At 41.5% G+C, this 25,692-nt stretch overlaps 1 protein-coding gene and 1 pseudogene across 1 annotated transcript in view; one reads left to right on the top strand and one right to left on the bottom strand.

Annotated features, from left to right (window-relative positions):
• The window catches only part of IL1RAPL2 (interleukin 1 receptor accessory protein like 2), a 935,719-nt gene that overhangs the window by 727,563 nt on the left and 182,464 nt on the right, over nucleotides 1–25,692 (bottom strand). The window lies entirely within an intron of this gene.
• On the top strand, nucleotides 6,822–6,997 carry LOC120914708 (annotated as a pseudogene).

The raw sequence follows: 25,692 nt of genomic DNA on the forward strand, positions 1-25,692 counted from the left end.
TCTCATATTTAAGAGGACCTGTCATGCTTTTTTCTATTACAAGGGATGTTTACATTCCTTATAATAGAAATAAAAGTGATACATTTTTTTTTTCAGTGTAAAAAGTAATAAAATAAATAAAAATAAATAAGAAAACAAAAAAAATTTTTTTAAAGCGCCCCGTCCCGACGAGCTCGCGCGCAGAAGCGAACGCATACGCAAGTAGCGCCCGCATATGAAAACGGTGTTCAAATCACACAAGTGAGGTATCGCCGCGATCGTTAGAGCGAGCGCAATAATTCTAGCCCTAGGCCTACTCTGTAGCTCAAAAAATGCAACCTCTAGAATTTTTTAAACATCGCCTATCGAGATTTTTAAGGGTAAAAGTTTGCCGCCATGCCACGAGCGGGCGCAATTTTTAAGCGTGACATGTTGGGTATCATTTTACTCGGCGTAACATTATCTTTCACAATATATAAAAAAGTTGGGTCAAATTTATTTTTGTCTTATTTTTCAATTCAAAAAAGTAAATTTTTTCCAAAAAAAGTGCGCTTGTAAGACCGCTGTGCAAATACGGTGTGACAAAAAGTATTGGAATGACCACCATTTTATTCTCTAGGGTGTTAGAAAAAAATATATATAATGTTTGGGGGTTTTAAGTAATTTTCTAGCAGAAAAAACTGTTTTAGTCTTGCAAACACCAAATCTGAAAAACACCTAAGGTCTGGAAGTGGTTAAATGAAACACGCCCCCTACCCGCTGAATTTGAATTTCGCCAGGTGTTTTACGCTACGCTGCTGCAACTTTACAGGCAAGTGCTTTGTGAATAAAGCACTTGCCTGAAAAACTTGCGGCGGCGTAACGTAAATCAGATACATTACGCCCGCCCAAATTTACGCCCATCTACGTGAATCTGCCCCTATGTTTTTTGGACATCTTCCTGAATGATACAGCACAGCCAGCTTTAAATATGGACACTGGTACTCTAAGGTATAGGCTGATAGAAGGGGAATCCTTCCAGAAACGTGTCCTTATGGCAATCCCAGCTGATGTCATTCTGGTGGGCGTGCTCGTATCCGACAGTGGCCAGTCTCTCTCTTTTGGCATGAAGCCAGTGTCTGTCCAGTATGCTGCAGTGTGGTCTTACCAACAGCCTTGCCAGGCTTCCCCTGGAGTGCCTGTGCGATCATGCGGACTAAGTGGTCCAGGTGCCGCTACATTTATGGATTACATGACCTCCTGTTCTACTGAGTTTGTAATTTAATAAATTACACTGTTTTTATATACAATACTTTAAGGTTGATTTACTAAAGGTAAATATACTGTGCACGGAGGATTTTTATTGTCCAATAATGTGCTTGCAAAAACACATTTTTTTTTCTTTTTATATTCCCCTCACATCTAGAGCAACTTCACTTGCATTGCACAGACTATTTGCATTTAGTAAATCAACCCCTATGAGTTTTTCCTCTGAATGGTTAGAACCTCTATCAGATTTCTATTGCGGTTTGTGTACCTACTGTAATTTCAATTGTGACTTTTTTTTGCACTTAAGCATCTATATTAGTAGCAGAGTTTTTTGCAAATTATTTTTTAATTTGAGGCATGGTTTGGCATTCTGCCCTATCAATAAAGTTTTAAACTTTATTCTGTAAAGCTTTTCGGCACTTTATGTAATTTTTGTGGCAAGTAAGATATTCAAAAAAGAAAAAAAAAAAAAACTCCCACGTAAAAGCAATATAATTCCTGCTTGGTAATATGCGATAGCCAGCCATAGCCAAGAATAAGCAATCCTGATAACTATATTCTCACCTCGAATAGTATTCTTTTATGTCTCCTGCAGAGGAGTATTAATTCAATCACTGCTATAAAAATGGAGCATGTCTTGCATAAGCAGATAAATTATTAGAAGGGGTATAAATCACTGGCACGTAATGTGATGCCAACAAGATTCAATGCAATTTACAGATAAATATGAGAAATGACTGGAGCTTTTTACTGAATTAAAAGTGGCAAAAGTTTTCCAAAGACAAATGATTAACCCTGACTACGTCTTCATCTAAGTGAAAAAGGATATTAAGCAGGCACGGATGAAAAAAATCTTTAAGGAAAAATCTTGTGAGGGTGTATATGTACAGTGTATTATATATATATATATATATATATATATATAGATAGTATGTTTTATTAGGAACAAACAAACAATTTAGGCATTTTTTAAGTAATTTTTTGTAATTTATTAAAGCATTCACCTTTTGTAACATGTTGCACCCATATTCAGGGTGTAACATGTTACAAATGCACCGGCCCCCACACCCCGCTCAGGCCCCTGTTTTCACAGGTCCACCCGGCTGCGTCATCCATTCAGTGTTCTGTGCAGGGGAAAACAACATGTCCCAACAGCCTATGCGGCTGGGTTGTAGATCTAAATGAACTCACAGAACACTGTTGATGACTCTGCATAGTTCCCTGTCAGTTTGTAATTGTCTGCATGTATCGAAGGTTCAGGCGGAGAGCATACATAGGCAGACTGCAGGATCATGGCATTACACCCATGATCTTCTGATCATGTCCCTAACAAAAATAGGTCACTAACAAAAAATAAAAAAATGCTTATTTTTTTACCTGCAAAAAATGTCCTTTTATTATTTGTTTGGAAAAGTGAACTTACTATTTAACAAAACAATCAAAGCACAATTATGGTAGTTGTAGGGGGATGTTGATCACAAGTCTGTTACATTATACTTACTAATGCAGCACTGCAACATGCTGACATTCTTTCCCAAATCACCAAAGTATAAAACAGATATCAGTGGTAAATTTTCAGACCTACCAAAGTGCAAATTGTCCCTTGAGGTCTAACTTTCTAGTAAGTTGTTACCTAATTTAACCGCTTAAAGACCGCCCACTGTAGATATACGTCGGCAGAATGGCACTGACAGGCTTCATTAGGTACCTGTATATGGCCCTTTAAATGCCTGCCATGTGGTCGCGAGCACGCCGCCTGCCACCTTCCCCGTGAGTCGGACCGCTGGTCCCGCGGACTCGATCGCCGCGGGGTTCTCCGCGATCGTCTCACGGAGGTATAGAGCGGGGAGATGCTTGTGTAAACAAGCACCTCCTTGCTCTACCTAGTGAGAATGACACTGATCTTGGCTCTGTGTACTCTGAGCGGAGATCAGTGTCATGTGACAGAAAGCCCATCCCCCTACAGTTAGAAACACAAGGCAGGGAACACATAACCCCTACACCACCACCTAATGGTTAACCCAGTCACTGCCAGTGTCATTTTCACAGTAACCATTGCATTTTTATAGCACTGATCGCTGTGAAAATGACAATGGTCCCAAAAATGTGTCAAAAGTGTCCGGTGTGTCCGCCATAATGTCATGAAAAAAAAAAACACTGATCACCGACATTACTAGTAAAAAAAAAAAAAAAAAAAATTATAAAAATGCCATAAAACTATCCCCTATACTTTTGAGCAAACCAATCAAGCGCTTATTGCGATTTTTTTTTATATTATTTATTATAGCAAAAAGTAATAAACATATTGCATTTATTTCAAAATTGGCGCTCTATTTTTGTTTATAGCGCAAAAAATAAAAAACAGCAGAGGTGATCAAATACCACCAAAAGAAAGCTCAATTTCTGGGAAAAAAAGGACGGCAATTTTGTTTGGGAGCCACGTTGCACGACCACGCAATTGTCAGTTAAAGCGACACAGTGCAGAATCGCAAAAAGTGGCCGGGTCCTTGACCACCCAAATGGTCCGGGGGTAGTTAAGGTGGAGGACACAGCTTATTTTGCATACCTGTGTGAGAGTGCACTAAGAAATAAATGCTGAAAGTTTTTGTATACGATACTTTCAAGGCAGTCACAGTTGAACTGTGGTTTATACCATCTTTTTAAAAACAATAAAAAGGTTCTAAATAATTTAATTTATTTGACAAACCAAAGAAAGCAAACTAATGGGATGGAAAAATTACATGCCAGATACCAATTTGTTATTATCACAAATTATAAGTTATCCATTTGTATGAACCCAGTGTGTCCAAAAAATGGGTTTAAATATACTGCACTGAATACTGGAGGGGACTTAAAAGATTGTTCTAAAGCCCTGTACACACGATCGGTTTGTTTGATGAAAACAGACCGATGGACCGTTTTTAATCGGACAAACCGATCGTGTGTGGGCCCCATCTGTTTGTTTTCCATCGGTGAAAAAAAATAGAACATGTTTTAAAATGTTCCTATTGATAAAAAAACGATAGAAAAAAAACCATCGTCTGTGTGGAAGTCCATCGGTCAAAAATCCATGCATGCTCAGAATCAAGTTGACGCATGCTCGGAAGCATCAAACTTCATTTTTCTCAGCACGTCGTAGTGTTTTACATCACCGCGTTGGACACGGTCGGATTTTTGACTGATGGTGTGTAGGCAAGACTGATAAAAATGTGAGCTTCATCGGATATCCGATGAAAAAATCGATTCCATCAGATATCCGATCGTATGTACAGGGCATAAGGGTTAGAGCCTACCCTCTATTTACTGCACACATATGACACAGTCTCACAAAAATACATAAATTCATGCACAAAGATTTTTTTTCCAAAATACCATTACATACGCTTTCTCTATACAGAATATGAACATAGAGCTAATATGTTGTCTGATCATGTCATTAAAACTGTGGGAAACTACAACATACTCAGCAGCTAAAAAATGTTGTGACAAACACTTTGGTTAGAGCTATGCACAACAGAACATAGATTATTAAAGTGGTTGTAATCCCACAAAAAAACAAAACTGCAAGACAAAGGCATAATGAGTTAACGTACTAGCGCATTATAAAATACTCACCTTAGATCGAAGCCCCCGCAGCGGCCTCAGTATACAGCTCCCACCGGCGACATCGCTGACAGAGTTACTTCTGGGTATCGCGGGCTTCGGCATGCATGTGGGAGCAGCCAGTAACGGCACACTAGATGAAGCACTTGCACGAACGTCCCGTTGCTTCAGTGCGCATGTGCCGATGATGTTGGCACATGCTGATACAGGTTTAGGAGATATCCAGGGTAGCTATAGGTAAGCCATATCATAGGCTTACCTGTAGCGAAAAGTGGATTGTAAGAGTTTACAACCACTTTAAGCATAGTTGTCAGCAATATGTAATGTATAGTATAGCACATGGAGTGCAGGGGTCAGGATTATGTAAAGTACAACATAATGTATACAGTGGAGGGGTCAGATCATACCACAGAGTTTCAATTCAAATTTAGGTCTGGGCTCTAGCTGGGCCATTCCAAAACTTTAATCCTCTTTTGGTGAAGCCATTCCTTTGTTGATTTGGATGTATGCTTTGGGTCGTCATCATGCTAAAAGATGAAGTTCCTCTTCATGTTCAGCTTTCTAGCAGAAGCCTGAAGGTTTTGTGACAATATTGACTGGTATTTGGCACTGTTCATAATTACCTCTACCTTGAATAAAGCCCCTGTTCCAGCTGAAGAAAAACAGCCCCAAAAGCATGATGATGCCTCCACCATGCTTCACTGTGGGTATCAGGCCCGGACTGGGACAAAAAATTGGCCCGGGCATACAAGACTGAGCAGCCAATTTTTCCAGGAACCCGGGAGGTTCGGTAGGCATTTGCGAGGGTGGCTGGTGTCGGTGTCCTCCACACTGTAATCTGCAGGGGACACTGATATAATGGGGACAGCACTGTAAAATGGCACAGTAATGATTACAGTGTCCCTTTACAGGCAGGCCCCTTTATATTAGTGCCCCTGCAATTACCCCCCCCCTTCTCTCTGTAATAAATGTATCAATCAATTTACTCTCTGCTCACTTTTCAGATCTTCAGCTCCTCCTGCCCCCTTACATCAGAGTCCGCACAGACCCCCCTTACATCAGAGCCCGCACAGATCCCCTTACATCAGAGCACCCTTACACCATAGTCCGCACAGACCCCCTTACATCAGAGCCCCCTTACACCAGAGTCCGCACAGAGCCCCCTTAGTGTAGGGGTAAAAAAAACGCTCAAAATCATTGTTGCTCGGAGGTAGTAAGTAGCCCCACAAGCATTGGCATTTTCCCAACCACTAGTTATCAGAGGCAATATAAACTTCCCCCATCCCCAGCCCTCCCTAATAGCATTTGAAAAAAAAGCTCAGTGCCAATACACTGCTCCAGAAGCAAAGAACACTATCAATTTCTGCAGAAGCAGAAAAAAAAATCACTACAACACTGTCAGGAAGAAAAAGTCCTAACTGTATATTTATACATGGATTATGTGATTTGCCAGTGTTCTCCTCTAACTACCTTGCCTGTTCAGAAGCTAAGTATATAAAGAAGCATTTACAAAGCATCATCAGTCAGGAATGGCAGCCAAACAGCGAATTTTGAAATAAAAAGCAGACGCAGATAAATAGCTTCACATACAAACGTGTAGCTTATTGTTTTACTTTTTATTGCAAGTCTGCATTCCCCATACACTCTCCAAGCAGCAGTTGAACACATTTCTTTAAGCTGAATGTAAAAACACATGGAAGAGTACAAAGCAGTGAAATGGGCCTGAAAGGGATATGAAAGACTTGCCTAGAATAATCAATCTACAGTATGTACAGTACCAGTGCTGGAACACCTGCTTATATTTATGGACTACATGAGAAGCATTCAGCTCCATCAAAATCTTAAGCACTACTTTTTACTTAGAAAAACATGCTAGCGTAAGTAAACAGAATACCACTTATAAGAGCCATGATGATAATAATAATGCACAGTAAAACTAATAGATAAGCCATTAAAAGGCATTCACGTCCAAAAGTAAAATGAAAACAATAAAAGCTTCTCTGACTTTTTGGCTAAGATCAAGTGTAGTATCTGTTCTCATAAGTGTCCAGTAGGAATGTTTCCCGTCATTCTGGCATACCTCCCAACCTTACCAGGAAGGTTTTGATGCAAGTCCCAGAGTGGAGCCCAGTGTCGGAACAAGTTCCGGCACTTGGTTCCAGTGATTGTCCAGCAGGGGACATGCTAGAATGGCCACTGGTTGTGTGGGTTTTATGAGGTACCACACATTGCGATACAGTCTCTGTATTGCAGTCAACAGCTGCCCGCTGGCTGTCTGCCACAGTAACTTGACAGACAGCCAGCGAGGAGATGTCAGGATGCTCCTGCTCCCTCCACCCATAACCCCCCCCTGGTCCCCCATGTACATTTTCTATGCCTGCCTCTCCATTTGTCAGCTGCCTAGCCTATCCCTATTGCACCCAGCCATTCTTGCTCCCTTCTCTGAGTAACAGCAGGGAGGGGCGGGGAGCTGTGCACCTGCCAAATTCCTGGAAGTGGATCGACTTAGCGCAAGCGGCCATGCCCCCCAGGCCCATTTCCTAAACACACAAAGCTGACCAATGTAACCCCCGTTACCACGGAAGTGTGCTATGGTTTGTCCTAACCCTGGAACTTTTGCCCTGTCACAGAAAGGTGGTCAAATACACTGGCATCATCCTCTGAAGAGCAATTTGCAGTAGATTGCTTTGCAGAGGGCAGATGTGTAGTGGAAAAGAGTTAAGTTTTACCCCCTAAAAATACACACCACCACGATGCAACCTTGTGTACTGCACAAATCTGTGGCACGGCCTCAGTTTCGCCACACCCATTTTATACTTTGCATGCTGCACCCTTCTCCCCCCCTTAAGTGTTCCTTATTGTTAAGTGTGCCTTACGACCAGCAGGAATAGAAGGAATGGCTGCTGTATAGTGTCCCTACTGGTATGAAGGGGGTCCTGAGAGATTTCCAATGGCAAAAGAACTGAATTAAGTGTGTATCACAAAAAAAGGTGTGGGTCTAAATTATTTCCCTGGATTCAAAGGTTCTGAGGGGCCCAGTGCCTTTTGAATTGAGTGGTGCTACCTGGTCTGGTCAGGGGCTGAGAAGGCAGAGCAGGCTGTGGTGCGGTACCCCAAGGGTGTTTAGGACCTCCCTGTGTGAAACTGCACTATGCTTTTTGTGAACTTCCCCTTAATTGCTAGGCCTTCTGACTGAGACCAGGTACATTTTTTGCATATTCCATTTACTCCCCGAGTGAGTGCAATCTTGCACTTGTATGTATGTGTTCCCGTTTCAGGATCAAGGGTGTGAGTTTTGGGCCTACCCAAAGTCTAGGGAAAGGATGTGTTGCCATCAGGTTCCTTTATCTCCTGCCTGGGGGGGGGGCTTTTTTGGAGAGCTCCAATCTAGTACTCATTGGTTGGCTTCAGCAGATAATGAGGAGAGGGGTATGCCGGGCCTTTTAGTTGGGTGGACCTGAGTGGGCTTACCCATCAGGAGCCTTGTGCCCAGGGGGTCGAGGAGAGGTCCATCCTTTTTGGGAGGGACCAGAGACACACCCTAGGTGCATTTTCAGGTTCACTTACTGGTGTTTTTATTTTTTGCACACCCACTGACATAAAAAAAAAAACTTTGTAGTTCAATCTGTTACCTTAAAGAAACATAGAAAACTTTTGTTTTATTGTTTTACTTTTTGTTGTCCAAGTGTAGATCTAGGTTTCTCTCAGGCATGTTTGAAACCAATTACTGTTGACTGAATCATTATCTCTGCTGGAAGTCTATTCCTCCTTTTTTTTTTCATTGAAAAGACATTTGTGAGCACAAACTCAGAAGTGTGGTGGTTAGCTCATGTGCGTCCATTAATGTTATATGAGATTTAAAGTATACAAAAAAAAAATGCATTCTGGTAAGAAAGTTAAACATTTTGGAGTGTTTTGAAAAATGACTCCCCAACTAAAATTTGTGTTTTTACTAGTAGCAAATACTGATGGATACCATGAATCCCCTGTTGCTCAAAATGAATACCAAAAACAGTATTAGTTTTGTGCATTTTTAATTGTGAATACCAGGTGTGCGCAGCCTATTGCATTAGGGTGTGCTCCCCAAAGCTCCAACACATATGCGTTTGACATATTTAGCAGCCTCTTCCACGCTCTCCATCCTGAAACAATGGGAGGAAGTGGGAGCAAGGGAGCACATGGGGGACCCGGGCAACAGAAGGAAGAGGAACAAAGAAAGGAAGGATGGCGGATATTGGTACCGATCCCCTGTATTTTTCTTCTGTGGCAGCTGAATTTTGACGAGAGGATGAGAAGCCTACTTTTAGCTGCTGCTTGAGCAAAATACAGATCGGTTCCACTAAACTCCACCGCCACTGCCTCTCCTGTCCAGGTTCTAAGGGTCAGCAAGAAAGGATTGTGGTTTACCTGTCACCTGCCCGTCAAATGGCAGGTTGCCAATCCTGTATAAATCAATATCTGATAGTTGAGTGCTAAAGTAAGCCGTTTTTATACAGAATTTATGCATGTTCGATTTTTATAATCTCTGTTAGAGCTTTCTGGGTTTCTTATATGTTTGTTTGTACTGTATGCATGTATGTATGTATGTATGTATGTATGCATGTATAAGTATGCTGCTGGCATTAGACCCCGAGGAATCCCACTTTCATATATAGGGTGTCTATATGCTTTCGTATTGACAGCACCATAGGAAGCATGCAGACAGTTATTTTATTACTGTAGATCCTCTTTAATAAAAAGCACAGTACTTTTGTTTTTGCTACCATGTGTTTCTCCCAAGGGTCATTCAGTAAACTCAGGACCCATTCAAGTCACAAGGCCATGCACTGTAGAGTTAGTTTTTTTGAATGCTTTGACATGTGTTGCATTGGCAGCTGCCTATACAATAGTTTGTTTCATTGTTCAGCTAAATGATTGAATTATGTGTTTTAATTTGCACTATGAAAACAATTATACATAAAACACCTTTCTTTAAAAAAAATAAAAAAAATGGTCTGCAACGCATGAAAGAATAGGCACTGTCTGTATTTTTAGCAACGCATAAGACACTAGCATTGTGCTTCGCTGCACTGCAGTACAGGACAATGAAGCACACTAATGCATGTAATTTACCATGCATTGTGGCAACACATGCATTTAATGTGTGTCTCTGCAACACAAGTGGTATAAACGTGCCCTTACTGAATGTGTAAAAACAAAAAAATGGCTGTACTGTGACAGCAAGGTTTTTTTTTTTTTTTCAGATTGAGCTTTTTTTTTTTTTGTCTGTTGAAATGAAAATTGATAGAAAAGAAAAGAGGTTAAAATGATTTAATTCACAAAAAGCAATTTGCCTCATGTCTCCCATTTTAGCATCCACCTACTGAAAAGCTTCCATGCTGTTATTCTGCAGCTACCTAGACCCATCAACTGGTTCTCAAAAGGCTACTGTGGCACTCAACATTTATTTCAGCATATATCTACAGATCACAAATAGATCTGATGGGTCTTTCTGAAGAGAAACTCGCCTACAGCTCCATAGGTGATGGCAAGCAATAACAATGTCATGAAAAACAGCACAGTAGATGGACAATGAACAGGGAAAAATAAATAATAGCTATACCGATATAATTCTTAATAACAGGTTTTAAATTTATCTGTTAATGTGCAACAAGGACATGCCAATAATGTGTATTGTTTTAGTGTATTTTTTAGTAGCCTTCATGAACCATGCTTAAAGTGATACTTAACACACATCGTTTAAATTACATTATCTCTTCTATTTCTGTATGTGGATGATGGCATTGTACTTATTTTAATAAAAAAATAAAAATTGAAGTACCTTTTTTCCTAATTGATATACGGCGGTCACATGACTGAGATCTTTCACAGCCTGTCTACAGGTAAACATAAGCATGAGGAGCTTCTAGTCCTCTGCTGCTGATCACAGGTTTATTTTTTTTTAAACAGCCTTTGGAATACAGATTAAAAATAAATAAATAGCGATAAACTGTTTTAAATTGGCATACAAATAAATATACATTTGAAATAGGATCTTTGATATTTTGTGGAAATAACATGGTGTGGGCAGATTTCTGCCATTCTCAGTCATTGTCATGCCCCCACCAACCTGTGTCTTATAATAAGGAGATAAAGACTCCATTAATCTACATGTAATATCCAGTCCCCATTGTGTTTTCAATAAAGGGGCATTCCACCCGCCTGGTGGGCATACCCTCGAAAGGGACAGGGCTGAACCAAGTGATAGACCAAGGCCCTGAACCTGTACAGCACCCTGCAAAATGTTGTGCTACATTACAGGCCAGACCCACTTCTTCCAGTTCGGGTCTAGATATGGTACCCCAGGACTTAGTTGAGGATTCAACAGACCTGGAAAGCTGAAGTAGGGAGCTGCAATGGCTGTGACATTGTTCTGCCACCCAGCCAGCTGCAGAAATACGTATATACTGTACTTCCCCTTATGTCTACGCAAGACTGAAGCCACCAAATGCAAGTCTGAAGCCACCAAAAATGGCTACATGTTACACAATACACTATGGCCCGGATTCACGTACATTGGCGCATATTTATGCCGCCGTAGCATATCTCCTTTACGCTACACCGACGTAGAGAGGTAAGCACTGGATTCACAAAGCCAGTGCTGCCAAATCTGCGCTGGTTTCTTAGGCTAAGTCGTCGTAAGTGGAAGTGGGCGCGAGCCATGCAAATGAGGCGTGACCCCATGCAAATGATGGGCTGAGTCTCAGACAGATAGGTATAATGAACAGCGCATGCACAGTCCCGTGGACGCAACCCAGTGCGCATGCTCAGAATCACGTCGGAACTACTCCCCAAGATACGCCGGATCACTGCCTACGGCGTGAACCTAACCTACACCTAGTCATATTCACGTCCTACGTAAACTACGTAAAATACGTCGGCTTGTGTTCCCTGGTGCAGCCATTTGCATGGATGCTGCTGACTTACACCTGCTTTATGGGGCATAACTTTGCGCCGGACGTAGGACTTTACGCGCACTGCGTCGGACGGACGTACGTTCGTGAATCGGCGTATCTCCCTCATTTGCATATGTGAATAGAAAATCAACGGGTGCGTCAAATACGTCCAGCGTAAATATTCGCCCACGATACGCCGGCGTAGGAAAGTTACGTCGGTCGGATGAAGCCTATTTTCAGGCGTATCTTGGTTTCAAAGCCCGGCGCATAGATACGATGGCGCATATTTACACTTACGCGGCGTATCTCGAGATAAGTCGGCGTAAGTGCTTTGTGAATCCGGGCCTATAACACCAATTTACCAACATAAACACATTGCAGCATCCAGTCAAACTAGTCAAAAGTCAAGGAGTTGTAAATAAAAACGATTAAAAATAGATAAACAATCATAAATGTACCTTTAGTTTCAGTTTCGTGTTTGCATGTTATGCTGCCTCTATGCTGTATAGAGCCATAGAGAAGTGAGGGTTTGAAAACGAAACTAGAAGCTCCCAGTACTGTGGTCCAAAGGAAACAGACAACCAGGAAGTGTCCAGAACAGAGCAGAATTACAGCAACATCAGAGCAAAAACGAACAATGAGGACATGAAACCAGAACTGCAGTAAGGTAAAGGAAGCTATTTGGCTAAAAAAAAAAAATCCTTTAGTGACCCTTTAATGGGAGGAGCCCATACATAAATACCTGTGGATCCGACAGAGAGCCAGCACAACCATCTTTTTCACATAAAGACAGCACAACCATCTTTAAATGAATGTATAACTAAAGGAAAAATGTTTTTTTAGTGGAGAGGATTAGAATACTGGTCAGGTTTTATTGGAGTTTGTGTCCCATTAGGTAGATGCACCCTTTTTATTTGTCATGTTTACCATTATTATAAAAGAATAAAAGTAAAAGAAAATTTCAAATTTGGGGTCTCCTTAACAGTAAAAGAGGGGAAATTTTCCAATGGAGACACCAGATCTAGTGACGACCAGGGATTTCTGATAGGGTAATAACTGTCCTTTACTCTATCCCCCCTTTAAATCCTTACCCCACTCCTGGATCGATCCAGCATTGGATCGACCTGAAGTTTTCTCTCCTCTCTCCCTCTTCACACAGGGACTGACAGGCAGCATCAATACCCATTGGTTCCTGCTGCTGACAAATTCAGTGAGAATGGAGCAGGAGGAAGGGCTAAGGTGTGCTCTGTGTTTCAATAGACACACACACAGCCCAGCTTTGGAGCATGCCCGCACGAGTGCCCCCCATAGCAAGCAGAGGTTCTGGGCCACCATGTGCAATACCATTGCACAGAGCAGGCAAGTATAGCATTTATTATATATGTATACATTTATTTATTCGTTATCTTAGGGGGGGAAACACCTTTAGAAACACTTTAAAATGTATTAGAATACAATCCCTCTGCAGTGGAGGCCATTGGTACATCTGCTCAGTATTAACAACAAACTCAGAAGAGACCAAGCTTTTTCGTCACTGCCTACAAGTAAACCTGATAAGGGGAAATTAATCTCTCATTGCCCAGTCATTTGTACAGTTATTATCTGTCTAATAAAGGACCTGGTACACCTTAAAGCGGGGGTTCACCCTGTTAATAAAAATTTTTTTTGCATAAAATGAGGCATAGTAGCGCGAGCTACAGTATGCCTGTCTTTATTTTTTTTAGCCCGGTACTCACTCTGCAATCGTAGAGAGAAGATTCCGACTCCCCGTGGGGAATGGGCGTTCCTATGGAGAGTGAAGGTGATTGACGGCCGGCTCTGGCACGTCACGCTTCTCCGGAAATAGCCGAAATAGGACTTGGTGCTTCACGGCGCCTGCGCATAGTCTGTGCGCAGGCGCCGTGAAGAGCCGAGACCTACTCCGGCTATCTTTGGGGAGCGTGACGTGCCAAAGCCGGCCGTCAATCATGCTGCCTCTGGATAGGAACGCCCATTCCCCGCGGGGAGTCGGAATCGTCTCGCTAGGATTGCACAGTGGGTACAGGGCTAAAAAAATAAATACAGGCATACTGTAGCTCGCGTTACTATGCCTCATTTAATGATAGAAAGTTGTTAATAAGGGTGAACCACCGCTTTAACCACATCTATACCAACATGCTAAGTGCTGCAACAAAGAATTAATGGAACTTGGCATATGTGGTTACTGTAATACTGACCATCATAATCAAGCTTAGACATGCCTAAGTTTGTTCCGAATGCTGAACAGATGTTTGTTCGGTGGGTGGAGTACCCAATGAAAACTGCTAGGTAGGTTTGTCAATGAGATAGGATGATGTGATGAACAGGTGGTTGTGTTGACTTTCTGTTCTCCATAAGAAATTTTTTTGTGTCCTCCTGATGAGTGTCTCATGATTGGATGCTGTGAAGTGTGGTTGACAGTGATTGGCCATTTAGTGGACTGCTGTTCCTAATTTGATTGTGTTTTATGCTTTTTTTTACTCCATGCTTGAAAAAGAGCCTGTTGATGGTTTGAAATGTAATTTTTTAATATGGAGAATTGTATGCTTTAACCTTTATGCTTGTCTGCATCTTAACCACCTAAATACCAGACACTTTCACCCCCCTCCTGTCCAGGCCATGTTTAAGTTTTTAGCATTGTGACACTTAGAATGACAATTACTCAGTCATACAACACGGTGCCTAAATACATTTTTTATTTTTTTTAGACAGATAGAGCTTTCTTTTGGTGGTATTTAATCTGCACTGGGTTTTTATTTCTTACTATATGAAAAAAAAAAATATCAAAAATGTTGAAGAAAAAAACTTTAGTTTTTTTATAATCATGGTCCCTATGATTAATCTCCAAGGGGCCAAGAAAACGCGTTGAGGCATGGCCAGGCAGGAGTCTGGTCTGAGGCTGCCGTTCATCTGCCGCTCATCTCACTTGGTCTGCTTCATGATCTTCGGTTAGAGCATCTTTTCCTGAGATTGCTGCAGCTTGGTGCTAGGATTAGCTCACTGTCCGTGCTTGCACGTACAGCGGTCTAGTTGAATTTTTCCTAAGCGGCACCTAAATGTAGTCTTTTTGGGCCAAAATATATTCTGCTGCATTTCTTTGGTAAAACACTTTCTTTTTTTGTGTCTTTATTTGCATGCTTTACATTGTTGACAGGGTAACCTTAAAGTCCATGTCTAAGCCAACCTTTTTTAGTTTTAGAACTGCTAGTTTTAATACTGCTGTTCCTCTCACTTTCTGTCTATTGAAACCACTGTCAATCTAAGAACTCAAATCTCTCTAATTAGTACCCTGGATAGTGATAGAAATTGAATAGCAGTTCTGATCTTCTCCAACTTCTTTATCCAAAAAAAAAAAGTTTGGGCTGGACTTGCACTCAAAGGGGAAATCAGTTGTCAAACCTTGTATCAATCTCATGAAACCTGACATTGTCTGACTCATAAGTTGCATACTAATTATCAGAACAGTGGGGAACTGTTTAATAGGCTTATTTGCTTGGAAATAGTATACAGTTCCAGCAGACAAGAATTTAGCTTTTAAGATATGCATGAAAATGGAAACAGGACAATAGCGAGCATCTGTGTAACTTTGGTGCATTAAGCACTGTGTGCTTGTAATGCCTCGCACACACAACCAGACTTTCCGAGAAAAAAAGTCTGAGGACTCTTGTTCTCGGAAAGTCTGGCAGTGTGTAGCCTCCATCGGATTTTTTTGTCGGAATTCAGACGGACCTTAGATAGAGAACCTCTTCTCTTACTTTTCGTCAGACTTTCAACGGACTTTTGCACGGTCAAAATTCTGACCGTGTGTACACGGCATTAGGTTAACAGTTGCTACATTAGATCTGTAATAGGTTTATGCTTTGTTAAAAAGTTATTTCAGACCCACACTCCCAAACCTAGACAAGAATGGCGTGTTCCTGCTCCCACAGCCTGCTGGGATATCTACATCATCCATCTCAAGAGATTGAAGGAGCAGAAACTCACAATAGCCTGTGGGTGGCGCTAGAGCACATTAACGGGGCCATCTGTCTGATCCTGGAAGCATCAGTCAAGGACTGAGGAGGTCATAGACAGTGTGGGATAGATGCAACTCAGGCAAACAGATGTTTCAAAACACTTGGGCAGCTCTGCAAAATGGAAGCAATCTTTGGTAAAGAAAGAACAAATACAAGGTGCCTCTAAGTGCAGAAAAACAAGACTTTAACTGCCCAAAAGAGTTAAAATACCCTTACTAGAATATGTATAAAGCCTCATACACATGATCAGTCCATCTGATGAGAACGGTCTGAAGGACCGTTGTCATCGGTTAACCCATGAAGCTGACTGATGGTCCGTCGCGCCCACACACCATCGGTTAAATAACCGATCGTGTCAGAACGCGGTGGCGTAAAACACAACGACGTGCTGAAAAAAAAAGTTAAATGCTTCCAAGCATGCGTTGACTTGATTCTGAGCATGCATGGATTTTTAACCGATGGTCGTGCCTAACGATCGGTTTTGACCTATCGGTTAGGAATCCATCGGTTAAATTTAAAGCAAGTTGGCTTTTTTTTAACCGATGGTTAAATAACCTATGGGGCCCACACACGATCGGTTTTGACCGATGAAAACAGTCCATCAGACCGTTGTCCTCTGTTTAACCTATTGTGTGTACGAGGCCTAAAACAAGGCTCATCATGGTGGGTAAGATGGAATGGAGAGTCCAGCGTCAGGTAGTTTTAAGGATAATCCAGTGTGCAGTGGGGTGTAAAAGGTCCCAACCAACCAGCAAAGGGAGGAAGCCACAGAAGGAAACACCAGGGTGGACAGCCACGCTGCTGGGACCAGCATGAAACGCAGGACCTGGATGTGACATTAGCAGAAGGGGACCAGGACCAGCATGGGTTGCATGTGCCGGAAGTGACGTCAGAGGGGCGGGATGCATTTTGGAGCATCTCTTGGCTCCTTCTTCATGCCGATCAGAACATGTCCCACCCCAGCTGTCCATGCAGGCGTTTCCTTCCTCTGCTGGTCTATTGGGATCTTTTCCACCCCACTGCGCACTGGATTACCCCATGGGACTACCTGACGCTGGACTCTCCATTCCATCTTATCCACCACGATGAGCCTTGTTTTATCCATTTTCTAGTAAGTATATTTTAACTCCTTTGGGCAATTAAAGTCTTGTTTTTCTGCACTTGGAGGCGCTTTTTGTTTGTTCATTCTCTAGCACAGTCCTTTGGGTTTTCCTTCATCCAGCACCACCGGTCTTCTATAGGAAGAACAGTGCGCCATAATGTAGATTTGTGGTGAATCCAACCTGTGGACTCAAAGAAAACACTGTGACAAGCATAAAAGATATTGTTCCCACTGGAGAATGTATATTTTTGATAAGATGAATGTATATATTATTATTTTTTATTAATTTTTTGTGTATTTGCCATGTTCTTATTCTTATGTGTAATTATGGAAAGAAAAATAAATATATAATTATAAAAAAAAAAGAACTTGTTCCCACTGGCTTTTTTAATAAAGGAAGATTATTTTGCATCTCAAGTATTTTTCATTGCTGTTGCGAATACAATTGATGTTTATTAGCGCTAAACAGGGTGTAATGGCCAACGGGGCTGGATCTAGCCTGTCTTGTCTGGGGGTGCAGTAGAAAAACTCAGTTGCCATATTGTCAACACTGACAGGCCTGTGCTGGGGATCAGAGTACTGGGTTATTGCTCAGTGGATGCTCCAGACTTGAAGACCGGAATGCGTGACTAAAATGTGGGGGAGTTACCCAATCCAGTACCTTCCTAGATCACAACAAACTATCTACTTACCAATTAAAAAGTTGCTCATCATGGCGCCAATTTGTATATTGTACCTTTAAGTAAGGGGTCCTGCTGATTCTCACAGTCAACAAGAAGAAAATGATAAAACAGCTAGTACACATAACCAGTTATTATGTAATATTACTGGCAATTAGGGTCCACACTGGAATCCTCTTTTTATGTAATTTAATCTTTATTTATGAGAGGCATGCAAAATGATTTATAAATCAACTTGTCAGTCTGCTTCCACATTTATGATGAACAGAAAAATACAATATTTATATTTGCAGTAATATTCATGCATTTTTATAGCAGTCCAGTGGCTGAACATATATTTTTCAGCCAGTTTATGCTGTGCAGCAAGGATAATTGGTGCAATATATTTGCAGATATCTGTAAATTATGTCAAATGAGAAACATTAAAGTGAATGTGCAGTTTTTTTATACTTTCCTTTTTTTAATTTTATTCAACACAAGAAAAAAAAAACACAATTATGTTTTATGTGCAATAAGCAAAATGTGAAATTGATCATTTCTTATTTACCACTTGCAGTCAGCAGGTGGGGAGCACCAAAACAAAAAGCACAAGCGTCAGATTCTTTTCTCTTGTGTAATTTCAATGTTTGACCATAGTTATCGGTGTTGTGTTAGTTCACTATTTCATCTACATTTTTACATAAAAACAAAACAAAACAAAATGGAACTAAGCTAAATACAGCGGTGTGAAAATAGCCTTAATTATTTATTAATGAGGAACTTGGTCCACTGTTATGCCAGATCAGGAGAGAAGACAATAGAGTGACAATGAGGCAGGGGTGCTTCTAGCTGTCATCAAGGTAACATGCTTCAACAAAAACGTGTAATTAATCTTTTTTGCCAATCATGTTTTCAGCCTCTCATAATGTGGGACTGTGTGCATGGTTTTGGCAAGGTGGTGGCTCCAAGGGAACATTTGCAATTTCAAGAGGAATTGGCACACCCTCCATTCTGCAAAGATCCACTGCACCACTGGCATCTTCATTTAGATGAGCTGCTCTTGCAACATCTCTCCCCAGAGCTAAACAGGTCAATGAGGGGGCAGGAGTACCCAAAAAAAGGTAGGGCATGTCCAGATACACTAGGACTATATGGCATTCAAAATAAAGCTTTAAAAATATATAGAATGCATTTTATATGATTAATACAATTGATTTTACCTACCCTAGTTGGGCAGGGTCAGACTTGCCCAATCTTTGCAGTCTAGAGGTGGGACAACTGTAAAAACTACAGTACTTTTCTGCTTCACCATAATCTAGAATCTTTTACTGAACAGTGTTTTCCATGGATCTGGAGACAGCAGGGCTTCAAGTACTATGGATATTAGGGTAGCAATCTTTTAAGAGATTATCTGTCAGTTGTAATTCAGATTCGTGCAATACCACATATGCTAAAGAGCTATTATGGTGATAACAGTCAAGTAAATTTGATTTCAATCTGAAGCCTGTTTATCAAGTAATAGCTTCTGTTGTAAGGTTAAATTCATAGGATTCATAATGCACACTGACACAACACATTATTCTCAGTCTAGCGACTATTAATAGTCATTTAGAATGTTTCATCACTCCAACTTTAATCAAAATGTGTTGTTTTTTTAACTCGATAGGACAGTACACTACAAGGAAAAATTATACAGTGAGTGAATGTAAACTAAAATAGATTAATGTATAGCAAACATTTAAAAGCTGCTACCATGGATTTTTATTTTATTTTTTGCAAGTGAACCACAGTAAAATGTTTATATAATTAATCGTATGAAATACAGTCCCTGCAGAAGTGATATTTTTGTTGCAAGTGATGTCCAGTGAGTTGACTCAGCTCATCAAATTTGTCAAAGCCAAAAAAAACACCACATGCAGTACATATTACTCCCTTTAAAGACTCTGCAAGTACAGAAACAGTTTTTGATCTGCCAGAAACGCATTCTGCTGCCAAGTGCTCTTTTGGGCTCACAACACGGAACATTTTTATGTGGCCTGGGTGTTTGTCAGCTCTGCCCAGAGTCCTTTGCTATACTACTTTAACCACTCCTACACCATGAGAACCACAATATAAAAGGCTAATTATTCTGTAGTCCAAGATTAGGGATGAGCCCGATGTTCGCCTGTTCGCTGAATAGCGAAAAATTTGGGGTATTCGCGGCAAATTCGAAAGCCGCGTTACACCCTTTAAAAGTCCATGAGAGAAAACAAAAGTGCAAATTTTAAAAGGTTAATGCAAGTTATTGTCATAAAAAGTGTTTGGGGACGCGGGTCCTGCGCCAGGGGACATGCATTAATGAAAAAAAAGTTTTAAAAAAGCGTGTTTTTTTCGGGAGCATTGATTTTAATAATGCTTAAAGTGAAACAATAAAAGTAAAATATTTCTTAACGTTTCGTACCTGGGGGGTGTCTATAGTATGCCTATAAAGTGGCACATTTTCCTGTGTTTAGAACAGTCCCTGCACAAAATGAAATTTCTAAAAGGAAAAAAAGGTAATTTAAAACTACTCGCGGCCATAATGAATTGTCGGGTCCCGGCAATACAGATAAAAGTCATTGAAAAAATGGCATGGGTTTCCCCCCAGTCCATTACCAGGCCCTTTGGGTCTGGTATGAAAATTAGGGGAACACCAAACCAAAAATGTAAAAAAAAAAAATTGCGTGGGGGTCCTCTCAAATTCCATACCAGGCCCTTCAGGGTCACGTGCACCCGTACATGTCACTGGGTAACCCTGCAGCGTTTCTCTATTGCGTCAGAGGGGGGCGCCAAGAAAAGATTAAGAGGAGATTCTCAAATTTTCAGACGGAAAAATTCCTATCAGAAAATCCGATTGTCTGTAGCAATTCCGACACGCAAAATTCCAACGCATGCTCAGAAACAATTAGACGCATGCTCAAAAGCACTGAACTTAATTTTCTTGGCTCGTCGTAGTGTTGTACGTCACCGCGTTCTTGATAGTCGAAAGCAGGGCCGATCCATCGCAGGTTTCGCGGGGTGGTCCGCACCCAGGCGCCGCAGAGGTGGGGGTGTCGAATCTCCAAAGTGCTCCCCTCCCTTCTTGTCTGTGTCCAGAGATGGAGCGCATGTAGCGGGTGCTGCGGTTCCCCATCCCTCTTGCTCTCTCCACTGGCAACTGACAAGAGCGCATAACTCCTGCTGTCCCCGGAATACTGGTTGGGTACCGCAGCGGAGCCTAGTACCAGAACGCGTTCTGGTACTAGGCTTCACTAATTAATTCTGTCTGGTGCGCGCGGAGCAGTCTCTTGTCTGCCCCGTCCCCTCTGCAGGGATCTATTGGACAGGTACTGATCTATGGGGACACCTGATGTGGGGGGCTCTGATGGGGGACACCTGCTGTCTGGCTCTGATGGGGGACACCTGCTGTGGGGGGCTCTGATGGGGGACACCTGCTGTGGGGGGCTCTGATTGGGGAGACTAATGAAGACTTCTTAGGGAAGCATCTCAGTGTTTGAGTCATAGCCATAGAAACGTGTAAAGGGGAGGAGTTAGTAAGATGAACACGCCCATGTGGGGGCGCCAGCAATATTTCTGAACCCAGGCGTCTGTGACCCTAGGATCGGCCCTGGTCGAAAGTTCAGAGAACTTTTGTTTGACCATGTGTATGCAAGCCAAGTAAATAGAGAAAATTTTGAGACTGCGCTAAACTAACTAAATAAACAACAAAAGTGAAGAAAAGCTGCAACAAAAATTGTGATATACACACAATAAAAATCAAAAACAAAACGAATTAGTTGCGCTAACAGTGAATGAGTGTAAAAAATCAATATGATTGAAAAAAATATTGTCCATGGGTATACAAAACATCATACATAGTATTAATATAGTGAAAAGTTCAATTTCCAGTGAAAAAATTGTTGGAAGAAATTGTGCCCGTGACTAAAAAAATATAGAAATCCTCCACCGGTGCAGTAATTGAATAGATATCTATGCGCTTACCGGAAGGGCAAGCAAACAGGGCTTGCAGCTGAAATCCCCCAGCTAGGGTCTTTAAGTGGAAATCCAGATATTATTCCTCCAAATTGGGTAGATAATTCCGAAATCCAAGAGGCATGTAAATAAATGTATAAGCAAATAGTGATGCACCGTAGGCAAATGAACATAGGCACACCAAGGGAAAAACCTCCACCGAAAAGAATCACCAAATAAAGGGGACTCTTACCAGAAATAAGTGATAAAGAGCTTGTGGCCAAACCCAGCCAGGGCCTTTGGGGTTAAATCCAATCAATCGATTCCCTCACAAAGCAAGACCGAATATATCACCATAAAAAAGAGAGATTCCACATAGTGACGTACCATAGGTAAAAAGATTTAATAAGGTAGATGCACTTACATGGAAGCAGATAAAATCAGCATATAAAAGATTCGAGCCGGCCGGCTACTACAAACGCCCGTCCTTCGGGACCTAGACGCAGCACGTCAAAGCGTCTCCTCCTCCCGACGTACGTTTCGTCAGTATGTGACGTCCCCAGACGACGTCACATACTGACGAAACGTACGTCGGGAGGAGGAGACGCTTTGACGTGCTGCGTCTAGGTCCCGAAGGACGGGCGTTTGTAGTAGCCGGCCGGCTCGAATCTTTTATATGCTGATTTTATCTGCTTCCATGTAAGTGCATCTACCTTATTAAATCTTTTTACCTATGGTACGTCACTATGTGGAATCTCTCTTTTTTATGGTGATATATTCGGTCTTGCTTTGTGAGGGAATCGATTGATTGGATTTAACCCCAAAGGCCCTGGCTGGGTTTGGCCACAAGCTCTTTATCACTTATTTCTGGTAAGAGTCCCCTTTATTTGGTGATTCTTTTCGGTGGAGGTTTTTCCCTTGGTGTGCCTATGTTCATTTGCCTACGGTGCATCACTATTTGCTTATACATTTATTTACATGCCTCTTGGATTTCGGAATTATCTACCCAATTTGGAGGAATAATATCTGGATTTCCACTTAAAGACCCTAGCTGGGGGATTTCAGCTGCAAGCCCTGTTTGCTTGCCCTTCCGGTAAGCGCATAGATATCTATTCAATTACTGCACCGGTGGAGGATTTCTATATTTTTTTAGTCACGGGCACAATTTCATCCAACAATTTTTTCACTGGAAATTGAACTTTTCACTATATTAATACTATGTATGATGTTTTGTATACCCATGGACAATATTTTTTTCAATCATATTGATTTTTTACACTCATTCACTGTTAGCGCAACTAATTCGTTTTGTATGCAAGCCAAGCTTAAGCGGAAAATCCTATCATGTGTACATGGCATAAGTGAAATCTCTGGAGGGGGAACAAAAAGCTTTTTAGTGATCAGACTTTCTAAGAGAATAAAATCTTGAATGTCTTTGACAATTACCTTTCTGTTCTTAGCTCAACGCAAGTATTACGGTAACTTCTGTTGTATGCCGTTTGCATGTAAAACAGAAAACATGTTTATTTTCAGGTTTCTATACAGTACCTCTGTTAAAGAACATTTTCTTAGGCACATGTCATCTATGAAAATGTATTAGTACAAACACACAGCACACATGTTTCTCGAACACTGGTGAAATATAAAATTAGGATGCTTAAGGATCTGTAATTGTTTTTTGTAAAGTTTTAACAAGTAATCAAGAAAATAAGAATCATATTTAACCCTCCTTGCTTCCTGTTCAGGGCTACAAAAAAGGATTTTGACTTGTCTGTAAAACTATTTTCTTGGTGTATAGTATAGACACAAACTATATTACCAAAAGTATTGGGACACCTGTCTTTACACGCACATTAACTTCAATAGCATCCCATTCTTAGTCTGTAGGGTTCAATATTGGGTTGGCCCGACCTTTGCAGCTATAACAGCTTCAACTTTTCTGTGAAGGCTGTCCACAAGGTTTAGAAGTGTGTCTATGGGAATGTTTGGCCCTTCTTCCAAAAGCGCAATTGTGAGGTCAGGCACTGATGTGGACAAGAAGGCCTGGCTCGCAGTCTCCGCTCAAATTTATCCCAAAGGTGTTCTGTCGGGTTGAGGTTTAGGACTATATGCAGGCCAGTCAAGATTCTCCACTGAAAACTCTCTCATCTATGTCTTTATTGACCTTGCTGGGTGCACTGGCGTGCAGTCATGTTGGAACAGGTAGGAGCCATCCCCAAACTCTTCCCACAAAGTTGGGAGCATGACATTGTCCAAAATGTCTTGGTATGCTGATGCCTTGTGTTTCCTTCACTGGAACAAAGGGGCCAAGCCCAACCCCTGAAAAACAACCCCACACAATAATCCCCCCTCATCCTAATGATTTGGACTTTCTTCTCTGGGAAGGTACACATTTTATATCTTCATTTTGGTAGCACATAGTTTACCATTTTAACTGCTTGCCGACCAGCCGCCGTCATTTTACGCCCCCCGCTCGCCCCCGACTCCCGTGCGTGTGCCCGGCGGGCGCGATCGCCGCCGGGCACACGCGATCGCTCGTTACAGAGCGGGGACCGGGAGCTGTGTGTGTGAACACACAGCTCCCGGTCCTGTCAGCGGGGGAAACGATGATCTTCTGTTCATACAATGTATGAACAGAAGATCAGTGTTTCCCCTAGTGAGGCCACCCCCCCCCCACAGTAAGAACACACCCAGGCATACTTAACCCCTTCCCCGCCCCCTAGTGTTAACCCCTTCACTGCCAGTGGCATTTTTATAGTAATCCAATGCATTTTTATAGCACTGATCGCTATAAAAATGCCAATGGTCCCAAAAATGTGTCAAAAGTGTCCGAAGTGTCCGCCATAATGTCGCAGTACCGAAAAAAAAAATCGCTGATCGCCGCCATTACTAGTAAAAAAAATTATTAATAAAAATGCCATAAAAATACCCCCTATTTTGTAAACGCTATAACTTTTGCGCAAACCAATCAATTAACGCTTATTGCGTTTTTTTTTTACGAAAAATATATAGAAGAATACGTATCGGCCTAAACTGAGGAAAAAAAATGTTTTTTTATATATTTTTGGGGGATATTTATTATGGCAAAAAGTAAAAAATATTCATTTTTTTCAAAATTGTCGCTATATTTTTGTTTATAGCGCAAAAAATAAAAACCGCAGAGGTGATCGAATACCACCAAAAGAAAGCTCTATTTGTGAGGAAAAAAGGACGCCAATTTTGTTTGGGAGCCACGTCGCACGACCGCGCAATTGTCTGTTAAAGCGACGCAGTCCCGAATTGCAAAAAGGTCTCTGGTCTTTGGGCAGCAATATGGTCCGGGGGGTAAGTGGTTAAGCAAAGAGAGAACAAAAAAGTGACTAAAGCTGGCTATACAATACACCTAGCAAACTCATTTAGGGTAGGACAGTAATATCACATATATAATGCTCTGGTTATTCAAAAAGCACATCCACCAGTAAATGTTCAGTAATTCATCCATTGTTTTGAAACTGTGACGTTGCTACAAAACCCTTGATACTGCCACAATTAAAAAAATAAATAAAAGTTAAAGCCCTTCAAAGAAAAGAAAATAGGTTCTGTCCAGCATTTTGTCTTTCTTTTTTTATTTTGTTTTAACGGAGTAGGTTTTTTTCTTTGACTAACTATAGGCAGATAAACAAAATGAAAATGAAAACAAGAGGCAAATAGTTTAGCATGCCCATATGTGGTGTGATAAAGAAAGTAGCAGTTAGGCCACTTTCACACTGGGACGTTTTTCAGGCGCTTTTGGGCTACAGATAAACGCATGTAAAGTGCCTGAAAAAATGCCTCCCCTGCAGCCCCAGTCTGAGAGCATGAGTGTTTTCACACTGCTTGCTTATAGGACGTTCAAACAAGTCCTGCAAGCAGCATCTTTTGGGCGGTACGGGAGCGGTGTATACACCGCTCCTCCACTGCGCCAGGCATTGAAATCAATGGACACCGCTGCCGAAGCGCCTGCAAAGCGCTTCAGCAGTGGCACTTTGCGGGCACATTTAACCATTTATTTGTCTGCTAGCTGTGATTAACAAATGTCAGATTCTTACTGTTATGTCCCAGTTTGGGGGTCTTACCCTCACTTCCTTTCCCAATTACAAGGACAAAGTGAAGTGGATAGAAGTTAAAATGTTTGCTACATTTTT

This window comes from Rana temporaria, chromosome 9 (assembly GCF_905171775.1).
Source record: "Rana temporaria chromosome 9, aRanTem1.1, whole genome shotgun sequence".
Classification (NCBI taxonomy): Eukaryota; Metazoa; Chordata; class Amphibia; order Anura; family Ranidae; genus Rana; species Rana temporaria.